Source organism: Eschrichtius robustus, chromosome 12, assembly GCF_028021215.1.
Source record: "Eschrichtius robustus isolate mEscRob2 chromosome 12, mEscRob2.pri, whole genome shotgun sequence".
In the NCBI taxonomy this organism is placed as follows: Eukaryota; Metazoa; Chordata; class Mammalia; order Artiodactyla; family Eschrichtiidae; genus Eschrichtius; species Eschrichtius robustus.
In genome coordinates this window covers 27,807,276-27,834,909 of record NC_090835.1, presented here as the reverse complement: position 1 = coordinate 27,834,909, position 27,634 = coordinate 27,807,276, and the positions used below count along the sequence as shown (strand labels likewise).

The 27,634-nt window shown below is 40.4% G+C and overlaps 1 protein-coding gene across 3 annotated transcripts in view; it reads left to right on the top strand.

The window, feature by feature from the left end:
* Nucleotides 1-27,634, top strand: part of PTPRG (protein tyrosine phosphatase receptor type G) — a 723,417-nt gene that overhangs the window by 440,397 nt on the left and 255,386 nt on the right. The gene's annotated exons all lie outside the window — the stretch shown is intronic.

Here is a 27,634-nt window from a genome sequence, read left to right as displayed (position 1 = left end):
ACTCAGAAAGGACAGTTGGAAAGATTTATAAGGAATAGAAAGAAGTCAAGATTGAAAGGAAGTCTATTTCCTCTCTCTCCTTTAAATCCCCGGCGTAGAATTTCATAGTGCCCCACTTTAATGGGATGGGAATGGATTCCTAAACCTTCCGTCTCCGGATTGCATGGCCTGGCGCTGTTTGCAGCACAGGTATTGCCCTGGGTACATTTCCTGCAATATACGGAGACCAGCTGGGCAAAGTCACCAAAACCCTATTTTAGTTAAAAATATACAATTTTATCTCTTAAAGGTTTGAGGATATCTTAGAAGACAGGGCTGTAAAAAAAAAACAACTCAGGTTAATACATGAAAGATACTTGGGTTAATAGTAAAATAACTTCTAAGTCCCAGCTCTTTCTATACAGATAGAGCTTCGATTTTTGAATTTCCCTATTAAAACCTTTCCTGCATTGGTTTATAAAAAGCTCAGTATTCAGGGAATCTTCTTAATTTATGCCTCATTGTTCACCATTCTCTGATGAAGGAAGGCTCTGAGTGAAAGAAAACCCACCCATCCCATGATCTTCTGACATTTCTCAGCCTGACTCTGCCTTTGAATTTGCCTGTCTCTATCTCTGTCTTCTTTTTTCTTTCTCTTTTTTCATCACTCTATTTATTTATATTTATTTTCTGGCAGGGTAAGTGTGGGCTGAAATATCGTAACTATACGTAGGTAGCGCCCTTAGAAAAATATGCCCTTGGTCTGTTTTCTAGATTCTTGTTAGTGGGTCTCAACGCTCTGTGTAAAAGGTGGTCTGTCGTCAGATGTATTTAGGAAATGCTGCATGATATGTCTTCCTCTTATAGATTGATAATAAGCTAATACAGTAAAACTCTTGAGAAATATTCCAGTAGAGAAACCTGCATAATTTTCATTTAACTGGGAGTCTCCCAGACTCAGGTGACCATGGAACTCGTCTTATTTGTATCTCCTGTGAGACTAATGACGAAGAGAATGAATACACGGGGACATGCCGTGTCAGGTAGTTCCACAGAGAGTTCTTTTCCATGTCTGGATGCTGTCTATACAAATGTTCAAATGACTTCCTTACACGCTTCCTTAGTCTCTAAATTATCGACAGTGTTCGCTTTTTCGGTTGATGAACAGAGCCTTCTCTGCATGGGACACAAAGTGCCCTGGCCTCAAGGGACCTTTATTTCATCAGGTGCTAGGGCCCTGAGGCAAAAGCCTGCCTCTCCTGCTTGAGCAAGCAAGGGCAGAGTGATAGGAACGAAGTCAGCGAAATAGTCAAGGTTCCGATGATATGAGGCCTGTGGACCATGGGAAGCTCTGTAGTTTTTACTCTAGGCCAGATGGGAAGCCCTTGGAACGTTCTCAGTAGAGGAACGGCACTCTCTGGCTTATATTTCAGAAGGATCCTTCTGGCTGCACTTGCATGTGGGGAACAGACGTCAGAAGATGGTTATACTATTTCAAGAGGGATGATGTTGGCATGTGCCAGAGATGGGGGCAGTGGGAAGAGGTTGAATTCTGGTTGTTTTGAGGGAAGAGCGTATTAATCGAGACGAAGTATGATATTGACATTATCTTAGAAAGTTTGTATTTCTTGGTTAGGAAAAAAAACAATTTGAGGAGAGAAAATTGTGGATCACTGAACAGTCTGTAGTATTTTATAGCATTTCATTCAGTTTTTTAAAATTCTTTTAAATTTCTATGTCATATTCAAATTGTATGTGTGTAATAGGTATTATATACCAGTTTTGATTACGTACTATATGTTATACACTAGGGAAGAATGTAGCGTAGGGAAATGATTAAACATGACAATGATAAAAACAAAGCCCATTTTGGAAGGCTTCATTTGAGTTAATAGATGTAAAGTGCTCTCAGCAGGACTGGAACATTCTAAGAGCTTATTCAGTATTCCCATTATTATTATGTGTGAATCCTCTCCTTCCATGAGGCAGCAGATCCTTAATCCATCCGTTTACTTTCTTTTCCACTATTTCCACCCAGGTTTAAGCCATCACCGTCTCTGACTTTGACCAGTGTTATTAATTTCTTAACAGGTCCATCTTGCCGCTGCAACAGTCCACTCCTTATCCAGTAACCAAAGTTTTCTTGTAAACACTTGAATTGCGTTACATTTTTTTCTTGAAAATCCTCCACCGGTTTCTGATTCCATGTTGAACAAATTCCAAAATCCGACCTCGCCTTGCAAAGCCCTACTTGATCTGTCTTCTACTCCCCGACCCCCCATTTTCACTGACTGCTTCCTCAGTCCATAATATTCTCTCCCTGATTATCCCTTCTCGCAGCTCATTCCTTCCCTGATCTTACCCATTATCAGCTGCACGCTCTCTCCCCTCCCAACTCAGCCACTTTCTTTCCTATTACCCACTTTCATTTTCTTCACAGCACCTATCACTTTTTGAAATTGCTTATTGATTTACTTGTTTATTTTTTATAAATTTATTTATTTTATTTATTACTTTTGGCTGTGTTGGGTCTTCGTTCCTGCGCGTGGACTTTCTCTAGTTGCGGCGAGCAGGGGCTACTCTTCGTTGCGGTGCGCGGGCTTCTCACTGCGGTGGCTTCTCTCGTTGCGGAGCACGGGCTCTAGGCACGTGAGCTTCAGCAGTTGTGGCTCACGGGCTCAGTAGTTGTGGCTCGCAGGCTCTAGAGCGCAGGCTTAGTAGTTGTGTCGCACAGGCTTAGTTGCTCGGCAGCACGTGGGATCTTCCCGGACCAGGGCTCAAACCCGTGTCCCCTGCATTGGCAGGCGGATTCTTAACCACTGCGCCACCAGGGAAGCCCTGTTTACTTGTTTATTAACTCACTTCCCCTCCGCCACCCCCGTACGCTGCATGTAAGCTTCTGGAGGAGAGAGGGGTCTGTCTGTCATGTTCACTGCTGCATCTTGGCTGCTGCTGTATACGGTCCCATAAAAGGGTGAGCAGTAATATGTATGAAGAAACCAACATCCTCACATTGAATCTTCATCTTGTCCTCTCAGTGGTTCAAAGGGTAAGGGAGTCTAATCCCCAAGAATAAAAAGTTACAATTCTCTCACAAAAAGGACATTGAAAAAGCAGATCCTCCCCTCAAACTACCTCTTGTGTTAAGGATGTGAAAGACCCAGATAAATTAGTTACTCCCAAATAAACACATTCGTTCTGTTGCCTCATGCTGCGAGGGTGAGGGTGAGTCGTGCAGCTCAGAAGAATGATCTTTTTAAGGTCTGTTCTTCCAGAGTGGAGCTCTTATATTAAGAATCATTACAGCTACAAGACAGATTGTTCCAATTAGTCAATGAGGTCCAGGTTTTTGAGAGCTGTTAATATGTACATGAGCAATTACTGTAGCAGAGTTAAAAGGTGTGCCTTTGGGAATTTTAGATTGAGATTATCAGTTTCATTCATGAACGAAAGCCGGAGCCCTGAGAATTAAGTGCTGCATTTCTCTGCCAGCTCATTCACTAGAGGGTTCTCCAGTGCCCAGACCCAAGGGTTATGCGGTTGCCAGGTTCCTCTCCTCTGCCCCACTCTCACCCTGTCCCAGACCAGTGCCTTCCTCTGTGTTCATTGAGACCTAGGCACTGTGATGAGCGTTTGGGAATTTCGTAGTGAGTAAGATAAACAAGCCCCTTGACTTCAGGCCACCTGAGAGACTGGCAGAGAGAACCTCAACTGGAATTTACATCAAAATCAAGTGGGCATTTTAAAATTTTCCAAAACCAAGTTCAAGTGATTTCCACTCATTCCTAATTAATAGTAAATGAAAAAAACCAAAACTAAACAGAAAAGCTTGATTTAACGTCTGTTTTTCTACGTTCCAGTAAAATGCTGTGTATTCCTCCCGTGAACACCGTGCCTCTCCCCTGTGCTCAGATGCTCACATGCTCTATCTTCTTTGCAGAGTTTACTAAAATCCTGTGACATAAGCAGGCACTGGATTTGGAGTTTAAAAAACAAGTGATTTGTAGAACCTGGGGGTGATGCCCCCCCCCTCTTTCCAGTAGGCCAGTCTCTTTGAATGGTTGCACATCAGCAAGTCAATCTCAAAGGTGCCTGAAATCCTGAAGTTCCTCCATTTGAGTTAAGGTATTGCTGCCTCTTCAAATGCTAATATAAAGAAAAGAACAAAATGTGAGTTTTATCTCTTTTGGACACATTAGTAAAACTCATCAGATCCCACTCCTGTGGTAGCTAGCAAAGAGCAAGGCATCACTTGGAATAAGATGCAAAGGCGGTGGTCCAGTGGGACTCTACTCTTCCAGTGCAGGGGACACGGGTTTGATTCCTGGTCGGGGAACTGAGATCCCACATGCCACACGGCGTGGCCAAAAAAAAAAAAGATGCAAAGGAGGTAAACTCTGAGCGAACACAGGTGGACACTGATGGATGAGACACTTCCTGTGGGAGAAGGAAGGACTAGATATAGTGTGATTGAGGGTGTGGATTGTGGGGAGGCACCCAACCCAGTAGTAATTAGATCTGGCCATCAATGAGCTGGCCTCATCTAGAGAGCAGATGATTAGAATGAACAGTGGGGTGTGGAGAGAGTGTGAGAGTGGGTCTTGATATTTGTGAAGGGAGTCTCATCGAAGAAAAAAATCAACTTAGTCTTCGGGAGCCCAGAATGGAACCAGGACCAGCAGCAGCTGACTCTGCTCGAGAAACTGGTTACAGCTCGGGCACAGCATGCAGGCCAGCAGCAGATGCCATCCAGGGCCTCTTCTGCTTCACATAATTCAGGGGAGGTTTTTCAAAATCAGATTCCCTCAGTCCCTCCAGGGACCTTCTGAGTCAGGTGTCGAGAAGCAAAAGCTATTCCCCCCTAGTTCTGCTATCAAAAAACAGGGCCTGGGATAATAATGACGGTTAACGTCGTAAAAAGTACTTACTGTGTGTACTTAGAGCACTCTTCACACATTATGTCATTCAATCATCACTTGTTAAAAACATCTTTCCAGGCGCTTCCCTGGTGGCACACTGGTTAAGAATCCACCTGCCAATGCAGGGGACACGGGTTCGAGCCCTGGTCCTGGAAGATCCCACATGCCACGGAGCAACTAAGCCCATATGCCACAACTACTGAGCCTGCGCTCTAGAGCCCGCGAGCCACAACTACTGAAGGCTGCGTGCCTAGAGCCCGAGCTCCGCAACAAGAGAAGCCACCGCAGTGAGAAGCCTGCGCACCGCAACAAAGAGTAGCCCCTGCTCGCCTCAACTAGAGAAAGCCCGCACGCAGCAACGAAGACTCAATGCAGCCAAAAATAAATAAATAAATAAATAAATTTGTTTATTTAAAAAAAAAAAATCTTTCCATAATAAACAGCAGTTAATAATCAGTATCTCTATTCTTCTGATGAGAAAAGTGAGGTAAGAGAGACATCCTGAGAGACATCTCAGTAGAGCCTGAAGTTGTCTTGTTAGAAATCATCTAAGAAGCCTAGTAGTCTGAGGTTAGATGCCAGTTTCTGCTGATCACAGAATGATCCCTGTTATCATTTTGATCTGTTTCCTTCCAATATTTGCCAGGGGTTGGGGGGAGTATAAGTATAGTCAGTATCAAGGTGAATACAATCATAGCCTGCTTTATCACTTCACGTATTGTGAATATTTTCCATATTTTGAAATATTTTTCACTCCTTCAAAAATAAAATTTAATCTTCTTACTTGTCCTAGCTGCATTCTACCAGTTTTTCATAATTAATGCATTTTACTTTAAGATCCAGGAAAAAAAATTAACAGAACAATGAGCCTAATTTAATGTCATTTCTGAGACCTTTTATTTCTAAGCAGAAACAAGTACAGGGGCAACGTATTGAAAGCATAAAAAATAACTTTTTCTCAATATGCAAATAGTTTTGTAGTCTTTTGGTTTTCAAGGTAATATATGTTCATTATAAAGTAATTCAAAAAATATATGAGTTAAGAAGAAAGGACATGTTTTTCTTGCAAACACATAGCACTCTAGAAATGCCGGTATGCTGTGCATAGTTTTATAGGCTCATTTCCACTTGCTAGACGAGGGAAGTCTTCATTGTCAGTAAGTAGCTGTCTGCATCATGCTATTTAAATGCTGCATAGCTCAGGTTCTGAGGAGATTACTGGGGTTCAAATCTCATCACTGCCACTTAGTAGCTATGTGAGTTTTGGGCATCCACTTAACCTACTCCTTTATCTGTAAACTGACATTTAGTACTAATATCTATCTGACAAGAGTTTTTGGAAGAATTAAAAGTATCATATTTATAAAATGCTTGGTTTAGTGTCACACAGTAGGTGATAGATAAATGTTTGCTTCTCCATGGTGTGGATGTGACACAGTTTAGTTTAGCAATGCTTTGTTGATGGCCATTTTGGCTCATTCCAGTTTTCCCTGGTATTAACATCACAGCTATGTAGAGCATATATTTGGGATAAATTCAGGTTCTCTAGGGACCAGCCATATGACATGTACATGAAAGGAATTGTCCTAAATGCTATTTGACTTGTTGACATTTGGGAATATCAACCAACATGAGTCAGAACTGGCTTTTTCAAAACAAGCTGGAAATCTGTTAGAAAAAGCTCGAATCTGCATTTATATGGATACTACACTCCTTACGTAAAATGTACTTCACAACTTAGTGGTGGGCTAGAATTGGTGATCAGTTGGGCTTCATATGCAGGATGTTTAATCTCAAAGCTCAAGTCCTTTGTGTTACAGCTCACTTTGCCTTTACCATCATGAATTAAGAATATTCAGGATGCTATAGGAAAAGTTAATTAGTTTGGTATTATATCATGTGACTTTATATATATTTTTTGAAAATGTCTATAATAATAATAATTACTTTCCCATACCAGAATGCAATATAAGAGTTCCTAATACAGAGCTAATAAACCTCCTGAAATTGCATGTGAAATTTTGTACAGTTAGGTGTGGTTTTTTTTTCTTTTTTAATCTACTGCTTCATTCAGACTCTAGTATTGTTTTCTGATCCTCTCTCCCCATCCCCGAAATAGTAAAGAATCAGGAGAGAAAGGAACAGATTTTTTTTCTATAGGACATTTGTCTTTTACTCTCTAATGGATAGAATATATAAAATTTACATAACATTTTATTCATAACCTCATTAATAGTCTCATGTATTTTCTAGAGTTCTGAAAACTCACAGTGAAGGCTGCTATAAGTGATTATTTTACCACCATCCAATGGGCAGGGACCATCACTGTCTCATTAATTTCTATAGCCTCAGTGCCAAGCACAGAACATTGGACATCGTAGGTGACCTATTTAAGTATTTTGTAAAATAAAAGAATGAATCCACTGCTGTTTATCTTTTAGTTTAGACATATAAGGAGTCTTCCAGCTCAGGTTCACAAGAACTAGATCACAAAACGTCTCTTTTAGTCAAAGCTACTTCTTGGTGGTGCACCAGAGTCAGTATCGATGGGGATTTTGTTTTGACATACTGAGTGGCAGGCACGATGCTTGTCGCCTTCCATTGGCTCAGGAGAGGATGGAAAGTTCAGCAGGTCTTACCCAATCGGCTTTGTTCAATATAAGTAGATTACAGTGTGAATGATGGAGGAGAAGATGAGGACTGGCAGAGAGCTGGAATTTGAATAGGAGGTTCAATTTTTTTGACATGTCTAATGTTATTATGAATGGGGATGGAACCCTGGCTTTTGGTGATAGGTAGAAAGATTGGCTCTAGGATTGATAGAGCCTTGGGTGGATTAGTAAATCGATTTGCTAGGAACTAGAATGATACACCTTTTGGGTCTGAAATTCACCTAGCAAAAGCTTAAGATAACAAACCTAGTGGCACTAGTGTTTCAAAGGTATTTTGTACGTAAGCTATAAGTGGCTTTTCTGTAGAACTATTATTTCTACAGAAATAGAAGCTGGTATTTTCATTAGTAAAAATGGGTAATTGATTTCTTGGTGATATATTGCTTATCTGAAGTCTTTTTCTTGGCTGTTCTTTTTAAAAAAATTTGTTCTTCAACCTTCTTATTACATATTTATTAAAAAATATGACAAATAAATTCAAACAAAAACGAACTCATTACTTAGGAAGATACTTCACTAATTAATTAAATTTAACCTCCAAAGGCTGCAGTTTAACTTTACTGCTGTATATGTTGTGGTTAAATTACCTGTTCTAAACAGTTTAATAAAACAGAAAAAACCAACAACAATACCTATTATCTGTTCAGTAAATTATAATTTTATGTTATATTTACATGCAACCCTGAATCAACCTGATATAAATATATATATATATTAATAAGCAGATATTGGTACCTTCATAGTCCTAATGAAAACATCAGGAAATCAGAACTTTCCTTTGGCTAAAGATGTAACTGATCAGAAATAGAGTTACGATGACATTTACCTCAGCTGTCCATTAGCACTAGTAATACAAAGGTATATTTCCCCAGTGTATACCTATTTGGAAATTTCAGCCAAAGACCCCTGACTTGTCCAGTCCTTTTTACATCTTCTTGCTGGGATTTCTCCAACCATTTTTATTCTACTGTTATTAGTAAGTGGTCCATCTGGTTTGGAATATTTCTTATTGCTATGTGTTTCTCCAAGTATTAGTTTTAAATATATATTACTTTTCTCTTTTCATCATCCTTATTTACTTCTATGTATAAGAAAAAAAAAATCATTTCCAGGCTACGTTACCTAAAATAACTAAACTTTCTGAATTTTAGATGTATCCAAAAATCTGCCTTTTTTTTTTACTAATATGGAAACCCAGGAAGACAGATTATTTTGAGAACCCAGGGACAACTTTGGCAATGCCAAGTCTTGCATATGAAAGGGTTCAAATCCTGGTCTATGGTAAATGTCAAAGAAGGTACTAGAATATAGTAAACCCTGAATAAATATGTTTTAAAAAATACTAACAAGATTACAAGATATTGTGCAATAATCCTTCAAGAACAGTGTTATGAACCATATTCCTAATGGGGAATACTTAAATCTTCAATGAAAAGCTTATCTGAGGACCTGTCATAATTGTCTTCACAGATACGAAGAGGTTCAAAGAAGTCTAGCTTTGATCATTATTGGAAAGACGAATGAAATAAGGCTACTTACAGAGTGTCTTTTTAGTGGTACCAACTCTTTCTAGACACTCATTGTCATCCTTTTCCAAGTCCTTTTTGCCTTAATTCAGTACTTTGGTTTAACTCAACCTGGTGGTGGTAATGAATGAATTTCTTTTTCTTTCAAGTCGCTGTTACTGATCCCCATCTCTTCACTTTTCCATGATGTAATTAATTTTCATAATAGTTATAATGAAAGTTCACTTTTTTATCTTTGTGGTATTTTTAGTACTAGGAAAAAAGTATAGAACATATACTTTTTATTGCCAGGCAACTTCCAAAAAACATTTGACTCAGTTGCTATCATTAACTGTTTTTGTTTTTTTTTTTTTTATAAAGAAATTCACGTTCTTTTATTTATTTATTTATTTATTTATGACTGTGTTGAGTCTTCGTTTCTGTGCGAGGGCTTTCTCTAGTTGCGGCAAGTGGGGACCACTCTTCATCGCGGTGCGCGGGCCTCTCTCCATCGCGGCCTCCCTTGTTGCGGAGCACAGGCTCCGGACGCACAGGCTCAGTAATTGTGGCTCACGGGCCCAGCCGCTCCGTGGCATGTGGGATCTTCCCAGACCAGGGCTCGAACCCGTGTCCCCTGCATTGGCAGGCAGATTCTCAACCACTGCGCCACCAGGGAAGCCCCCTATTAACCGGTTTTGATTTTGCATTCCATCAAACTTACGGAAACAATACTAGAGTGTGAGTGAAGAAGCACTAGATTAAAAAAAAAAAAAGACACCTAAATGTACATTTAAGCGGAGATGGAATGGAAAGTAGACTCAAATTAGAGTTGATCTGAGTTTCATCAGCTGCGTGTGGATTTTCTAGCTTATTTACTTCTCTGTGGAATCTTTTTGACCATTTCAGAAAACCACTTGTTACCCTTTATATTAAGTGGGTATTGAAGAAAGAAAGTGAAAAGTTTTGGATGCAAGTCTTTCTTCTCTAATCCCTAACGTGTTATCTGATAGGTAAAGGTTCATCAGTTAATGAATGGATTTAAACTTGGTAGATCTGATAAATGCTTTAGACTTGAATTTATATTACTGGGTTTAGCATCATAAATAGGACTTTGTTTTGTGTCTTTTGACATGAGATTTTTCTCTTTGCCAGTATCAGATAATGGGAAGTTATTTACCATATTTTCAGTAATAATGTGTCTTTAAAAGCAGGTTGCTAGCTTTGTCATTTTGACCTGACCTTAGCAATTTCCTGCTGTTTATTAGTATGAGGGTTATATTTCTGGAGTGTGAAAGTCATGCTTGTGACCCCAGTTAGAAGGGAGACATTTATGTAATAGGCTGGCAGGTAGACCAGAAGGCTTTCATATGTGGGCAGTGAAGTCAGAGTTAAACACTGTAACAGGAAGTGGGATGAAGCACTAGAAATGATTAATATGTGGTGTTTGAGCTGTCACTACCCACCTCTGTGCTTAAGAGAAGAACTTGTAAAAAAAAAAAAATGTAGGTCTGAATGTGTGTGTGTGTGTGTGTGTGTATAATATAGCAACACATATCGTTGATGCAGATGTACTAATGTTACTACAGGGAACTTTGCTTTACTTTTCACTTTGGCATTTGAGAATTCAGTTTTGCAACCTCGGCAAAAGGACTGGGAAGGGCTCGGAGAATGTTTGGTGGTTGTGTTCCTCTACCTATAATTATTTTTTAGGAATTCTTGATTCAGTACAATGGAAAACCATTGTTCTATTTCTTTTCATGACTCTTTTTCCTTTATTTTAGTAACCAAATTTTCATCTGTATTTTTGAGTTGATGTGACCTGGTTTTAGGACTTCAAAAGGGATCCAAGTTTTTGCTTTGACAGACATGAAATGTAACCATTCTCGAGTAATTTTTTTCTCTTTGAATTCTTTTGATTTGGCCTCAATTATTCTTTTTTAATTTTTTTAAAATATTTATTTATTTATTTGGTTGCACCAGGTCTTAGTTGCAGCAGGCAGGCTCCTTAGTTGTGGCTTGCCAGCTACTTAGTTGCAGCACGTGGGCTCCTTAGTTGCAGCAGCAGGGCTCGTTAGTTGTGGCATGGGAACTCTTAGTTGAGGCATGCATGTAGGATCTAGTTCCCTGACCAGAGGTCAAATCTGGGCCCCCTACATTGGGAGCAAAGAGTCTTATCTGCTGTGCCACCAGGGAAGTCCCCTGGCCTCAATTGTTCTAATGGTTTTTCCCTTGAGTATCTACCTATCCTTAAAGATCATCAAGGTTCAAAACAACTCCCTTTTGAACTAATGTGAAAAGTATAAATATTTTAGCATTAAGGCACAATAAAAACTAACTTGATTGGAAAAAAATTGTTGAATAGGCTATGTATAGACTTCAGTAATAACCTGACTAATTTTGATCAGAGTTACAAGAGAAACCCTTAAACAGTGTCTTCCTCAAATATTGGCTTTTAGAAGGCAAAACCATTTTTATATTCTTCCTCATATCTTACTGATCTGTTTCTAATCACAAGATTTTCAAAAGGTTAATAGAAATTGCAGTGCTTTATTGTCATGATGCTTAAATGATTTCTTTTTCAAGAAAGCGTATGTTATTAAAGAGAAAAATGATTTTGCAACCCATGCATTAAAATATGCAATGCCATCTATCTTAAGGCTTGGTAATCAGTGGTGTAAGTGAGGCCAGTTTATTTCTCATAGATTTACTAATGTCACTGCATAAATAGCTGTTACGGAATTGATCTCCTAGGGTGAAGCAGCTTTTATCACATACAAGAGTTTGATGATAACTGTATTAAACATTGGCCTTTGATTATTCTTAGTCTTTCCTGGATACCGAGATTTCAGAACTTCATGGTTAAAGATTGAAAATGCAAAATTTCTGACATTTAAACATTTTTTACATTAACCACTAGTCTTTGATATTACTTCCTAGACATGTCCTTTTGTTGCATGTCTCTTGACTTTTCTGTGACTCAGTAAAGTACTATGGTTACCATACCATGGCCATCTCCATTGTGTTCATCTCAGAGGCACAAATAATAGTGTGGTGAGTGAGCGCATAAGATTTGAACTCAGACGTGTGTGCCTGGGTTTGAATGCCAGCCCCTTCACTCCTACCTGTATGACCTGGGCAAATAACTTGACTTCTGCAAGCCTCAGTTTTCTCATTTTAAAAATGGGTATGGGGAATTCCCTGACAGTCGAGTGGTGAGGATTCTGCGCTTCCACTGCAGGGGGCCTGGGTTCAATCCCTGGTCGGGGAACTAAGATCCCTCAAGCTGCGTGACACAGCCAAAAAAAAAAAAAAAAAAAAAAATGGGTATGAAAATCCTACTTAGAAGATTGTTGTACAAAACAAAACAAATATGTGTTGATGGTACTTGGCAGGGTGCCTAACATGGGGCAAATAAATGGTAACAATTATTATTATTACTACTATTATTATTATCTGCTCTTATTATTGCTACTACTGAGTCAAAACAAGACTTATTCACAGTAATCATTTAGAATCAGCATACGTATTGTATTCTCTTGAGGAAAAGGAAAAAAATTTTAATTCTACGTTGTTTTGTTTTCCTTTTGTTGTAGTGTTTTCCCCCCAGTGGCTATTTAAAAGGGTAAATTGGAGATGACACTCATTCTGTTCACCCAAAATGGTTTCTCTACAAAAGAGTAAAAAAAAAAAAAAAAAATTCACCAATGAATAGGGCAGAGAAAACCTCCCTTCTGGGCAGATCTAGCTGCGAAGGACATTGTGAGGGCAAGGGCATCTGTGTTCCGTCCACTGCCTCTCTGTCCCCACAACAGTTCTGCCTAAACTGGCCTCCACTGTCTATACTTTATTCTGGTCGTAGAAGATGACTGGCAGCTTCACTCCTATTTGCCAGCCCCAGCATGCCTACTGCCTCCCCCGTCCCCTCTGCTGGAAAATGTTGTTTCTACCCAATGGGCTTATGTCAGAGGAAATCAGCTCCTCAGACACCCACTCAGCAGCCAGAGTCTTCGATGTTCAGGATCCTGGCTTGAAAGCAAGTGTCTGCTGAAAAATAATTTGTCCCTTACCTGAAAAAGCCTCTATGCCATGCTAAATCTAATTTCTCCAAATTTTTTTGAGTGCCGACTCCTATTTTAGGCCAAGCAGCTGACATAAATTTACCTGTAGGCTAGCTTAATCAGATTTTAACCTAGTCAGAGGCCTAGCCAAAGAAAGAAACTTACTTCGTGAGCAGAGATTTCCAAATCTGTCAGAACACGTGCCCGAGGGCCAGTGTTTAAAACTGATTTGCTAAATGATCACTGGGGAAATGTGTGTGTGCGTCTATAGGACAAGGCCAGGGGTTAGGAGAGAGGCACATTTTTGTGTTTCAGTAAGTCGTTTTTCTTGTTATAATAAAAAATCACATCCCTTGTTGGAAATCTGGTCGGTGCCCAAATCCTCTGGGCAAGTGTTTGCAACTCATGATTATTTATTCCCCAGATCTTTTTAGATGTGCTATGTGTGAATCAGCCCAGCCTGCATTTAAGGCTTGAAAAATGTTCTTCGGGATTCCTTGGTATCAAAGCGTCCATTAATTACTGAAAGGATAAGGCAGTGGTTTACTGGAAGTCGTAATCTGCATGGCTCTTTGTTCCGAAGGGGAGAAAAGGAGTCCTCCATGGAAAGGAGAAACACTTTTAAAGATACCCTTCTAATATCCTGTTGAAAGATATGCATTTTTTTTAATTGTAAAGAATTCTTTCAAAATGATCTTTCTGTGGTGGCAACCGCATTATAGTGGAAAATATTCCTCTGTTTCTGGCAACAATACACTAATTACTACCTATACATTTTTAATAGTTTAATCTGTCGTATTCTACGAGGGAAGTGATTCTGACTCCGAACAAAACTGAAATGCATGACCAAACACATTACGAAATATGTGGTTTCATTAAATCCTGTTGTTAATTCAGTCAGAAGAAAATTGTTTAGTTCAAACAGAGGGACAGGAGTGCCGAGGTATTAACGATTGCAATTCCAAATATGCACGTACCTTACTATTCATTGTCAAACTTTGTCACCATCATCCGGTATATTGCCTGGGAGCTTCACAAAAGGAAGACCTGTCACAATTTGAAAGCAGCACACTGTCATAGATGGTAGTTTTGTTAGCACTCAGGGGTTGCATAGAAAAGAGACCCACTCAAGTCAGCTTAAATGTAAAAGGATAGTTTATTATAAAGACATAGGAGTGTCTCATGGAACTCAAGAGCACAGATGTGGCTAGAAGGGAGCTGGAATTTCTGTTTGTGTCTTCTTGGTTTCTTCTTTTGTATCTTCTGCTGTGAACAGGTTCTCTCAGTCAGTGTGATGCCTTCTGGTTCTTGATACTTCTTGAGTTTGCGGATCATGGGTTGATACTCACCACCAGTCCTTTGGGCCTAAGGCCAAAGACCCAGGAAGGACAATGTAATTGGTTCAGTTGGGTCAGGAGGTCCATACCTGGTTCAGTTGGCTATGGCCGCGGAGGACAGAACAAATGTGGCAGACCTGGGCCTACTCTTATGATCCTCTGCATGCCTGTTTCTAGAGAAAATAGGGCTGGCAGAGTCCCTAAAATGTCCCTTTCCTCACACACTAAGAACTTATTTTCACCTCTGAAAGACTATGTGTCTCTGAGACAGCATCAAATCTCAAGAGTGGTGGTCTCGCAAGAGCTCTCTGAGTATCATCCAGACACAGTTTAGAAAGCATGACTGACCCAGGTCTGAGTTAGGGTCCATTAGGAGACACTGCTTATTACTTCATCCTCACACATCCATCTCCCACCTTCAGAATCTTCCAATTCACCTCCTAGAACAGAAGAGAAAGCTGTCTACTACTTAAAGATGGGCTCATTGTCAGAAGGTTCTCTGGGATGTCCTAGCTACGATTCACATTCCTAGCACGCCCTTAAAAACTGCTAAAACACTAGCTATTATTTATGAATGAGTCAAAATAGCATGTCCTCTGAAGGGAAGCCTGGGTTATTTATTTATTAATTTATCCATCTCTCTTGGAAAACTTACCATCTGGATGCTGTCCACATTTTTAAAACACATAAATTAAAATCCAAGGCAAATTGACTACAGTGTGGGCGACCTTCAAACCCCCTCTTTTGCCAGGCAGCCATTTCCTGTTCTGATTGCCCTGAAAGGAGGGAGGAAAAAGGGAAAAGGGATACACCCAGGTACATCTGCTCATGTTTATTTGGTGAGATCAGCTCTTCCTTCATAAGACATTGCATTTACTTTAAACTTTCTATTATACGTGATGATAAAACATGAATTATGAATACCATGTGCTAGAGTAACATGCCTACAATAACAGTGCCTTTCCTCTTGCCTGGCCCCCTTCCCCCTGTCCCAAGGCATTGTCCAGTTTGATTTTCCAACCTGCATTTCTGGCTCTGGTTGAATGACATCATAAATTGCTTTTATGATTATCCTTACGTTCTGTTAAAGGATACGTAGTCTGATGAATAAATATATTGTTTACAATTTGCTTCTATCGTTTGTGTGTTCTCAGCTACTCAAGTTTTAAATTGCATGAGGCTTTTAGTGAAATCATGTGTATCCAAACACGGGTTTAACTTTTTGCAGATATGTGTTCTACGTATAGACACAGTTCTAAAATGATGGAAGAATTTCCCCTGTGTTTTTAAACTTAAGTCACTTTTTGCCTTTCTTTTATTGAAGTCCATTTTGACACATTACCTGCCAAAAAAGTTTAGTTTATTAAAAAATGTTTTTGTCGTTACTGATATTTGTGTGGTAACTTAATGTCAGTCTGTCACAATCCTCATCAATTAATTAATTGTAGAAACAGTCTAATTGAAATATTTCTTTAGGGAATTGTTAGAGGTAGGTAAGAGGACAAAATATACATAAAACTAATTAGTATTTTTTTAATAGATGGTACATTTCTTTAAATTAAAACTTTCAGCCTAGGGATTTATTGTAGAATTGTGGTTAAGTGGGGATTAGTCAACTTGAGCATGTTTCCTAATGACAGGTAAAGGGAATCGGGCTTTGACTGGAAATGCCATCATTGATCAATCAGTTGACTTTCAAGCGAGTCTTGAGGAGGCATAGGTCTTGGAGTAGTGGGGGAGTCATAAATCATAAAATCCAGCTGGGGATACAAGACACACTCATGAACAGTTAATGCATAGCAAACAGTATGGAATGAAGAATGTTGCCTTGCAGACAAATCCAAGGAGATGATGTGAGTGTCTGTAGTGGAATTAATTGTGCAAAGATCTGAACAAGATAAAAAACTGTCATTGACTTCACTGGGATGAAGGCTGATTCACCTTCATCAGGAATGGGGCAGGAATTTAGACTGACTCCCAATGCCTTTGTGACAGTCAACAAAGGGGCATTGAGCACTGACTAGATGCCAGTCTCTGCAGGGTGAACAAGGCAGAACTAAATTGCAGTTATAGGACAACAGGTGACCTACAGGCTACACTGGAAGAAAATGAGATGAGTAATTTACCTAGCCTAGAAGCTCAGAGACTCCTTCCTGAGAGGACTTACATATTCCCTGAAACCTAAAACATGTAGAAGAGTTGAAAGGCATGTTCTAGACAAAGGGAAGAACAAGTCAAGGCCGAGAGTTTAGGGAGAGAATGGCATATTTGAGGGAAAAGTCCAGAACAGCTAGTGAGTGGACAGCGTGAAAACATGATAAGAGAGAAGACTAGAAATGTCAACAGGGGATTTGACAGTAATGAGTTTGGATTGTATCCTAAGGGAAATGAAAATCCTTTAAAGTGCTCTGAAGAAGGAGAGTGATGTGATCAGAGTTATCTGTTAGGTAGTGATTAGGACTGTGGTGTGGACAGTGCAGAGGATTGAGGAGGCCTGCAATTCGAGGTCACCTTGGGAGTCTCATAAGTAAAACAGGTACATGATGGTAGTTACTTATCTGGGTCTGACTGGAGGCAGAGGCCTGGAAGGAAGTGGATTGATTTGAGGGATATTTGGGAAATGAGTTTGACAAGTCTTAGTGTTGGGTGTGGAGAGAAGATAGATGATGTCAAGGTTTTAGGTTTGCACAACTGGGTCCAAGGCAGTCCTCCACTGAGACAGCAAGCCCTGTGGAAGGGGCGGGAAGCATTTCGTTTTAGAGGTACAGGGTGTATCCAACTGGAGATGTCTAAGAAATCAGTGGGTTAGATGGATCTGCCACTCAGAAGAGACAAGTCAGAACTGGAAATAAAGATTTGAGAGGTGTCCGCATGTGTGCGGAAATGAGTGCCTTAGTGCTGATGAGAGCGACGAAGGGGCGCTTGGGTTGAGTGGAGAACTGGTCTTCCTGAGCCGTGAGTTACGCCAGCCTTTAGGAGACACCTAGGGGAAGAGGGGCCTGCAGAGAAGACAGAGATAGAGATGGAATAGCTAGAGAAGTCGAAGGAAAACCTGAGCGCACACGGGGCAAGGGACATATTTGTTTTGAGAAATGCAGGAGCAGTCAGTGGTGTCAGGTGTTCCCTCAGAGTCACATGGGCGTAAGGACCACGATGGAATTCAGCTACAGGAAAGCTTACTGGTGACCTTCCTCCCCTGCCCACCCGAGCAACCGCTTTAGATTTAATCAATATGGATTTCAATAGAAATATTCAGCACACCATTTGCTGAACCGACCTGAACACTGAATATACTGTTACAGGAAAGTCTCAAGTTCCCAGTGGCTAAACTGGCAACACCGATAGACCCTTTGTGGCCAGGAAGGAATGAAACAACTGGATTTTATTGGAGAGTGTTCCAATTTCACAGAAGTATTGAAGGAAGGAGAGAAGCAACAAATCTGATTTAGTGAAGACATTTTCCTTGACAGCCAGATTTACTCCTGGGTTATAAATTTGCCATGATCGAGACTAAAATGCAGTGAAAGTTAAATTTCACCTATATCTCATTCAACGCCTAACGTGATTTAAATGACAAGATTTCAGAAGTGACATGTAGCCTTGGATGTAAATATATTTTTTACAGCTGGAAATCTTAATTTCAGATCAGTGAAAAATCATGATGCCTCTTCATGTGTAAGAGACTTAAAGAGGGGAGCATTAGGCCGGTGCCGATGGTTTTGTGAGGGAGAACTATGAATGCCAAGGGGCATCAGATGGCAGAATTTGCACAGGCTTATCTATAAATTCGCTCCTGCAAGATAATATTGAAATGGTTGAATGACCGACCTAGTCCTAAAATAGAGCTACGATGAGTTCATCTTGTTTTAATCCCACATTGGATGTTCAGTTTGCCCATGACATGCCGGCACAGACATCCTGTAAAAGTATTCCATGTGCATGACCCCATTCCTGCCTCCTACCCCAGCTGCATCTGGAAATACTTTTTTCTCTTGTTCTTTCCACTCCAGTTTCATTGGCCTTTTTCCTTCCAAGGGCTTTGCCTCTTTCTACCTCAGGACCTTTGGACCTGCTCTCCTGGCTTGTCTTAGCTCAAAGCAGACTCCTGCCCTGGTAAATGGTCTCCATTTACCTTGTCACTTTCGGCGGAAGCCTCTTCTCTCACTTCCTTCCTGAGTTCTAAGGTCCCTGTTATTTAAGCTTATTGTCCCCTGTGCTTTTTTGAGTGAAGGCACATTAGGGAGGGAGGGAAGAAGGGAGAGAATTTGGTAACAACCACCTGACTTGTCTTGATGTTTCCGTGACCTTTCTTGTTAACCGACAATCCTCATAGAGAAAATGATAATACAAGTTGATAACATATATTGGGTGTTCATCGCACGCTGAGCATAGGGATTATTTTAATTCTCACAGGAACCCTGCGATGTCAGTCTTCTCTTCCTGCACGTTATATGGGGAAACTGAGGTACAAAGAGCATAAGTCTCCCAGCTTGTAAATGCACCAAGTGGTATCAATGCAGTTCAGACCCTGGTGTGGCTTCCTCTTTGAGGTCTGATGGTGGGGTTTTTCTTTTGAAAGGCAGCTGCTCTAAGCCGTGTGCTGAGTCACTTGGTAGGATGTCTTTCAAACCCCTCTCTTTTCTGGTCTTCGGAGCTTGTTACACTTACTTAGCTGTTGATGTCCGTTGAAACTCTCAACAGCCGTTGTAGATTTTCTCTGTTGTGATGGTGACTAATCCAGTCGAGTGATTGAGAGAAAGGAATTTCAGCAGTCAGGGCCCCCTCCCCTAAAAGAAAGTTTAAAAATATCCATTTCAAGAGAAGAAAACTCTGAATGACTTAAAAATAAATTAAACCAATGCTGTGGCTTTGCTGGGTTTTCCAGATGATTGTCTGCGGTGGACTTGGCCAGTCACTGGAGGTGCCTGTGTTCGATGAATGTAATGGGAGCAATCTCACTCTATTACTTTTAAATTAACTTAGTCTGTGTGGCTGTCCTCGTCCATGGCTCACTCTTGGGGAGCAGGACTGCTCCGTATTGATTCAGGTGATGGATGAGAATATTAAGCGTTCAGAGGCAGGACAGGAGCCCGGCATCACAGGCTCCACCTATGCAGACCCCTCTCCTGAGGAAGTCAGTGCCGCCGGATGGGAACAGCAGAACCCGGGGGTAAATTTAAAGTTGAAATCTGAACATCAAGGCTTTGCTTGGAGCTCGAAAATGGCACTATTTTCAGACTCTGCATTTGGGGGCTGTTTTTTCTTCTCCAAATAAAAGTCAAAGCTAGAACAGAGTGACAGGAATTTCTGGTCATTGGGCAAGGCTGATCCTTCACAAACCCTTGCAGCACCTGGAAACAGAGACGTAGCTCCTTCAAACATAAAAAGACAATCTAAAGGGTTCAGCTTTCATGCCCAGAGAAATGGATAGGATGGGGTGGGGTGAGAAGGTGTAAAGATTCTTCCGGGACATTTCAGAGTAATTGTAACAATAATGCATTAAAGTGTCAGGAGGGCAAATGATTCATTGACTTTGCCTTCATTTTTCTCATTTATTTGCTTTTGATCCTGTCTTCACTATCCTCTATTTAAAAAAAAAAAAAAAAAAAAAATACAAGTTGTCCTGCTCTGCCCAGCATTCTCTCTAAAGTCTTTTATTATCGCAAAGTGACATATGTGAAACCTTGCCACTGACATTCATAGACTTATAATCCTACTCCTTCAATTGCTTTATTAATGCCTTGGCTTTCAGCATAAAAGCCAGCACATTGAAAACCACAGAAAATTTCTGATTATGACAGTGACATTTATCATTCTCTAATGGAGGAGCTGTAGCTTCCAGGTGGAAAGTTGGCGAGTGCATCCAATGCAAAATTCCTCATCTTAAATGCAGCCCTGATTGAGAGTAGCTACTCTCTCAAACTCTGGATTATAGTTAAGCCTCACACAGTTGTAGGTGCATGTCCAGCAAACTGGTGGGAGCACTGTTAATAATTTTTAACTGTAGATTTTATGGTGAAGAATTGATGCCATGTTAATTCAGAGATGTATTTAACATATTTGAAGTGCTTTCTATATGCTAGACACCATTATATATATACACTTCGGATGTGTCAGTGAATAGACAGAAATTCTTGTCATCATGGAACTTACATTCTAGCAAGGGATAGGCAGACCAAAAAAACATCAATTATCATATATGAGAAGATGATAAGTACTTGGGGAAAAAGTAGAATATGTAATGCAAGACCGTTGGACCAGGGATTTTTTGGGGGTTGGAGGTTACAGCTTACGAGGCCTCATTAAGAAATTGGCATTTAAGCAGAAGCCTTGAAGGAAGTGAGTCTGATTTCCAGATGAGGTGGGGAAAAAAAAATCCATATTGGAGAGTAATAAATCCTGGGTTATTGAAACCTAAAAATGCTTTCCCTTTTTTCTTTCCAACTTGAGTCGTCTTTCTTTCTGTCCAAGCCCTGGAATTATTTGGGGACCGTCCTGCCACTCCTCACTTTAACAGGAATGAGATGAAATCAGGAGAATTCAGAATGTGATATTTGTGTGTGATATTCACAGATTGTCATGAAATCCATTCAAGAGTTAAACAAATGGGGGGGGGGGGCGGTTATTGGCCTCAGGCATGCTTTTGCCTGGCTTTTATTGGCGTTCACTGTGATTCACTGACCTGATTCAGTTCTAATGGTTCACTTATATATGCAGCTTCTTGGGAAGGAGAAAGATAAAAATGTCCCCAGAGCAATTTTACTGAGATTTTTGTCCAAAAAGAAACAGCGTAAATAAACAGCAAGAAAAGCAGTAGCTGAGGCAGTGTGCTCGGGAACAAGCCAGAAGACAAATGTGGGGTAATTTGTACCATCCTCTGATTAAATGGCCATGAGCAAATCAGCAGAGCCTCCAGGGCCTCTCCAATCTCTCTGTTGTGGCAATGGGATGACACACACGTGTGCACAGTTCTGCACTCAGAGAACTCGGGCTTAATTGCTACTGCTTCCCACCACCCTCGGTACCACACACATAGTGTTCCCTGACGTGCACAAGCCAGTTACGGTCATTATTTAATGTTAATAATCTTTGAGTGCATTATCTAATCTCTCAATAACCTCACTAGAGGAGTGCTTTTTTTAACCCTCAGTTTACAGATGTGGAAACTGAGGTCAAGCGTGGTTAAATTAGTGATGCCTAGCACACACCGCTAGTTAAACAAATGGGGTCAGTGTGGGAACCCAGGCAGCCTAGTCCCAGAGGTCAGGCAAGAATACGTTCAGTTATATCCCGATAAATACTTTTTATTGACGTGATGCCAGATGATAGGGTTGATGGAATTGGTCTCTTGATGTTCTGCTTCCCGCTTGGTTAAGTTAACTTCTCCAATCCTCTTCTCTTACCTTCGTCTACCTCTCCTTGCCAATGTGCCCTCTCTATATAGAGGTCCCTCTTCTTCCCCTAAAGGCTTGATGAGTTTATAGCTCTTTTTATTTACTTTTATTTTTAATTTTTATTTATTTGTTTATTTTGGCCACTCCGTGTGACTTGCAGGATCTTAGTTCCCCGACCCGGGATTGAACCCGGGCCCCCGGCAGTGAAAGCACTGAGTCCTAACCACTGGACCGCCAGGGAATTCCCGTATAGCTCTTTTGAAAGTTGGTCACTTCTGCCTGCCGTAATTTTCTCATAGTGTTTCTGAGAAGTCTTATTTCCTTTTGCTGACTATGAATGTACATGGAGGAGGACCAGGACATGGTTTCTCTTTGTAGCCACTGGCAGTGCCTGGCAGAACTCAGTATGTATTTGTTGAATTTACCCAGATACTCATTCACAAATATTTGTTGAAGGTCTGTTATATGCTAGGTAGTGCTTCAGAGTAGGGGCTCTCAAATTCAACACAACTGACTCTGCTTTGGGGGGACTGTCCTGTGATTTGAAGGATGTTTGGTAACATCCCTGGCCTCTACTCAGTAGATACCAGTAGCACCTCTTCCAAATTTTGACAGTCAACAGTGTCTCCCGACATTGCCAAATGTCCTCTGGGGGGTAAAATCACTCCTAGTTGAGGAACCTCTGGTCTAGATGCTCAGTTTACACAGACCTGCTCTCATATGCCAAAATTAAACTGTTCATCTCTAGTGCAACTTCTCATCCATCTGGAAGCTGTTCCAGATGGAACAGTTATGGCTGAGTGCCTTAGTTAGCTTGGGCTGCCATAACCAAATACCAGAGGCTGGGTGGCTTAAACAACAGAGATTCATTTTTCACAGTTCAGGAGGTTGGGAAGTCCAAGATCAAGGTGCTGGCAAGGTAGGGTTTATTCTGAGGTCTCTTCTCTTGGTTTGTAGGCAGAAGCCCTTTCACTTCGTGCTCATATGACCCCTTCTTTATGCACTTGGGGAGAGAGAGTGCAAGCTGGCTGGTGTCATCTTACAAGGGCACTAATCTCCTTATGAGAGCCCCACCTTCCTGACAGCATTTAACCCTGACTGCCTCCCAAAGGCCCCATCTCCATATGCCATCATGTTGGGGGTTTAGGGCATCAACATATGAATCTGGGGGAGACAGACAATCAGTCCACGACACTGAGCCTTGATATGCTGGAAGGATAAAGAAAGAGCATGAAGTCAAACAAAGAGTTCACTCACATTCCAGCCTATTTCCTGACCTGCTAAATGGGGATAAAACTATTTGCTTCATGGGTTTGTTTTGGAGATTAAATGAAACAATCTATTCTAAGATGTCTAATTTTTAACAGGAAAGAGATATTTGCTCTTCTTTTCTTTCCTAAAGTCTGACTATACACACCATACATAGGTGGGTGATGCAGGCCTACCTTGAAAGTCAGAAAAAAACACTAAAATAAGTTTGTAGCACTTGGTGTAGTCTTTGAAGAGCATTTTATTAAGTGTATTATAATTTATGCAATGAATAATTATGCTTTATTTCTTAGTCACCATAATTGTCACACAACTGATATGGGGCAGATAGATAGAGGGAGAGGGAGAGTAGGAGTGTTTAAATGTACTACTTAAGTAAAAAAAAAATTTTTTTTAAGCTAATAAGAAACTTCTGGAAATTTTCTTACCATATCTGGTAAGAATCAGTGTTTTCATGCAATAGGAAAAAAAATCTGTTTTCCTCTAATAAAGCTGTGGAAACAAGATGAGTAATAGCAATGTGAAAGCATAGGATGTTTTCCAAATACTCTGGTGTTTGTCCCAAATTTTACTTCACTTAAGGCAAATCGTGGTCTTGTATACAGATTTGAACTTCAGATCCCTTTTTTGGTAAATCTGAAGAGAGTCTATGTACAGAACTGTTATTTGCCATCCTGAGGAATAAATTTCATAGATGATGGCTAAACCAATGTGGCCGTGTGTTGAATTGATTTCAGAATACATTTGGGGTGATCAGCTATATAGGGACTCCTACAGCTGTTGAGCCTTAAATGTGCTTTATAACGATTTTGGTCTGCTGCCAGCACAGCTATAAACACTTAGCTCCTTTGCTTTGTAATAGTTACAGCACTTGCCTTTTTTGCCCCAGCATTAGAGCAGTGCTAATCATTAAGTATGTTTAATAAAAAATATCTTCTCAGCCTCCAAGTGACTCTATGTGTTAAATATTTTAAAAAGTTATTCCACTCAGTGAGACACTCTTGACGTTAAATAGATTTTATAAGAAATTGTTGGTTTCTGATGGTTTTCAGTGTTAAGTATTTTTTATAGGTAGTTACTTTTCCAGCTGACAACCAGCTCTAAGTCTTCAATATTTAAAAAGTTGCTTTTATAGCTGCTTGGTGCATCTGTGTATAAAATATAACATGAGGATTGCCTCTAAATTTTGAGAGACTCCCCTTAATGAACATAAGAAGAAAGCATTTTCATTTTCTAAGCATGTCTATATTTCATACACCTAGATTGCAGATTTCACAAATTGGAGACAATTTCCCCCCCAAATATCAGTTTCCATGTCTTGTCAGATGCCAGACACAGAGGCACACTTGAAGAAATGTATTTATCTAGCGTTGAGTACCTATGGGGAATGTGCTGTGGGTAATGATTAAGGCATATAATTTTGTTTCCCATGGAAGCGCTCTGAGACATCATAGATAAGTTAATCTGTCTTCACAGAGTTTATTCCAAGTTACACATGCTTCTCATTAGTAGAGATTTAAAGTGGAACATAGGGCAGTGAAGTACAGGAATTCAGAGCTCAGTCAGTGACCTCAGGTAGAGCTGGGTCCACCCCTTGATTTCTGATTTGAGAGAGCTTCAGCCCAGGCCTCTACAGTGTTCAGCTCTTAAAGCTAGGATGTGCTCTCTGCATATATAGTAGTTTTCAATAATTTTGCCAACTTTGATGGGGAGGCTGACTTAGGCTAAGCCCTGGCGTTGATATGCCACAGGAGACAGGTGTAGAGAGTAGGCATAGGTGATGACGTTGGGTAGACCGAGCTTTGAGGCCTGGCTCTGACCGCTTTGCTGAGTGAGTCTGGGTCAAAACACTTAACCCCTCAGTATGTCAGTCTCTGATTCTGTAAAATGTGGGTAGTGATATCTGATTCTTGTGGGGTTTGTGAGAATTAAATGAGCTGATGCATATTGAGGTTTTCTGTTCAGCACCCACAGTAGATTGTGTTCATTAAATATTTACTGTTTTATATTATTTTTTGTGCCATTGAATAGTAGAGTTAATTCTTTGCAGCCATGGTTCAGAGAAGGATTGACTTGCAGACTTAGAAGCCTCTTCGGATGCCAAATTTGATCAATCCAGAACACAGAACTTTGTTCCTTCCCTTATAGGACTTCAAGAACATCAGTATATTTTCCCATGTGTGAGCAGATTGGTGTCAAAAGGTTGGGATGATCCCACGCATGAATTCTAGAAATGTATGGGAGTCTCAGCCTGAAATTAACAAAGGACTGAGGATGTCTTTGGATTTCTTCCCCTTTGTAATCAAGGAAATTCTCCAAAATCTCTTCCTTCAGATAAAACCTATGACCCCTTACCCTGCAGGCTCAGATTTCTCCCACTGTGCTTAGAATTCACCTTTTGGCCATTCTCCCCCACATCTGACAGTCTGGGATATTCTCCTGGATTAAGGTGGTGAGCTAAAGGGATCGTCTCATTTCTGCCTGCAAAATCTTCCACTAGACCTTTGTATTCAGAAGTGACAGTGGTGGCGATAGTTGTGGTGATAGTGGTGATTATGGTGATGCAGATAATGGGGATGATGCTGATGTTGGTGGAGGTGGTGGTGATGATGATGATGATGATGATGGTAGTGATAAGGATTATGATGATGATGATGATGATGGGGATGATGTGGTGAATATGGGGCTGATACCTCCCTTGTGTTGACAATTACTATGTGATTGGCACAGTGCTAAGTACCTGGCCTGCATTATCTCATGTAACCCTCATAGCCTCTTTTTAATTCTGTATCATCGTCATCCCTCTTGAATGGACAGGATTTAGTTAACCCAGGGCTTTAACCCAGGAAGTGGTGAGCTCATGTCCGAACCCAGACCTACCTCAGCTCCTGCTTAGAGGGTCACTGAAAATCCTTCTGGAGCTACTAGGATTAGGGGTAAGCTCAGAGATGGGCAAATTTGGCCTGGAGCTTCCCCTCCAGCTATGGAGGAAGAGATGTGAACAGTGTTTCCAGCACTAACATTGCCTCTTCTAAAGCCATGTCCAGGGACTGGTGTGGAATAAACCTGGGCTTTGAAGGTTGGATCCTAGTGACCATGTGACCTTCAGAACAAGTCCACAGTGGCTCACCATCCATATTTTAAAGACCTGTTGTTTCTACTATGTCTCCTAATGCTGAAACCCTTGCTCTATTTAGCCTTTCTGATCATTTGACAATTATTCAAGGTCTTGAGCTCTCTTTCTATATAATTGATCCTCAAGCATGATGTTTCTTTGCCCAAAACTTCCTTCCTACTGCTCTCCGACCCCGCATGGCCAGCCCTTACTGTTGGCTTTTCCTCTGGGTCTCACATTACTTGCTTCCTCCTAGGAAACTTTACACCTCCAACTTCCTACCCCGGTACCTCTCTTAGGTGTTCTTCTTCTCCTTTCATAGCCACTGTCACATTTTGCTGGAAGCGCGTGTTTCCTCCTTGTCTTTCTCTGAGACCGCGAGCTTCCTGGAGATGCAAACTCTTGTGGCATCTGTCCAGCCCTGTGTGCTCAGCATTTAGCACATGCCTTGGCTTAGTCAGTATGTGCTGCCTGCTTGAATGAATTCATGTCATGTTTGCACCCATCAAAACCACATCAAGGAGCATGAGATAAGGAATTGGCATTGCGACCTTTTATCTTTTGACCCACATCTTAAAAGGGTCAAATTCTCTACTTCCGTACAAGCAATCACAGTGTAGGAAAAATACATTTCCTGTTGCAAGATACTCTTCAAGGGTATGCTTCATTTTTGAGCAACATGTGTCAAGGAGGTTTTTAGGCTAGTTGGGGATAATAAGCTCATCAGCTTGAAATTCTCATTTTTAACAGACAGAAGGCATAAGGAAAGGCAAAACTCATTTTCCTATTCTGTTTAATTTGATCATATAAAAATTATCTCAACAAATACAAGGAAGCCCAGTATGTTTTTCCATTAGGCTTCTCTATTTATTTTGTAGAATCAACTCTATAGATATACCTCCAGTGTTTTGTCATCCAAAATGCAATATTTTTTATTTTCATATCCTATTTTCTCTCCAGCAGCACACATCAAGACTTTTAAATCAACATTCAATTATCACCAAATGACTTTTCTGCCTGTTTCAGAATGATGTTTAATGTAGTGGTGTTTATTTTGTTAAAGAATTTTTATATCTGCCTTGGGATAATGCAATTAAAAATTTTCCTCTTACGCCATCACTACAGAACCCTTTGCATGAGAGAAGAGAGAAGGAAGGTGGTTTTTGTTTATTTTAAAAGGGCAGATAAGATATTGTCCTCTGTTTTAAAAAGTCTTTTTTGGCCCTCTTTAAAATTTGGCAAATCAGTGGATTATATCATGTGCTTAGAATTTAAGCCATCTTGATTTTAGGTATCGAAAAACAAGCTTTAGTCACCGCTCAGGTTTTTTTCTAAAGTTCTGTGAGTTTTATTATTGGGATCATGATAGCCTCTTGTGGGTTTCAA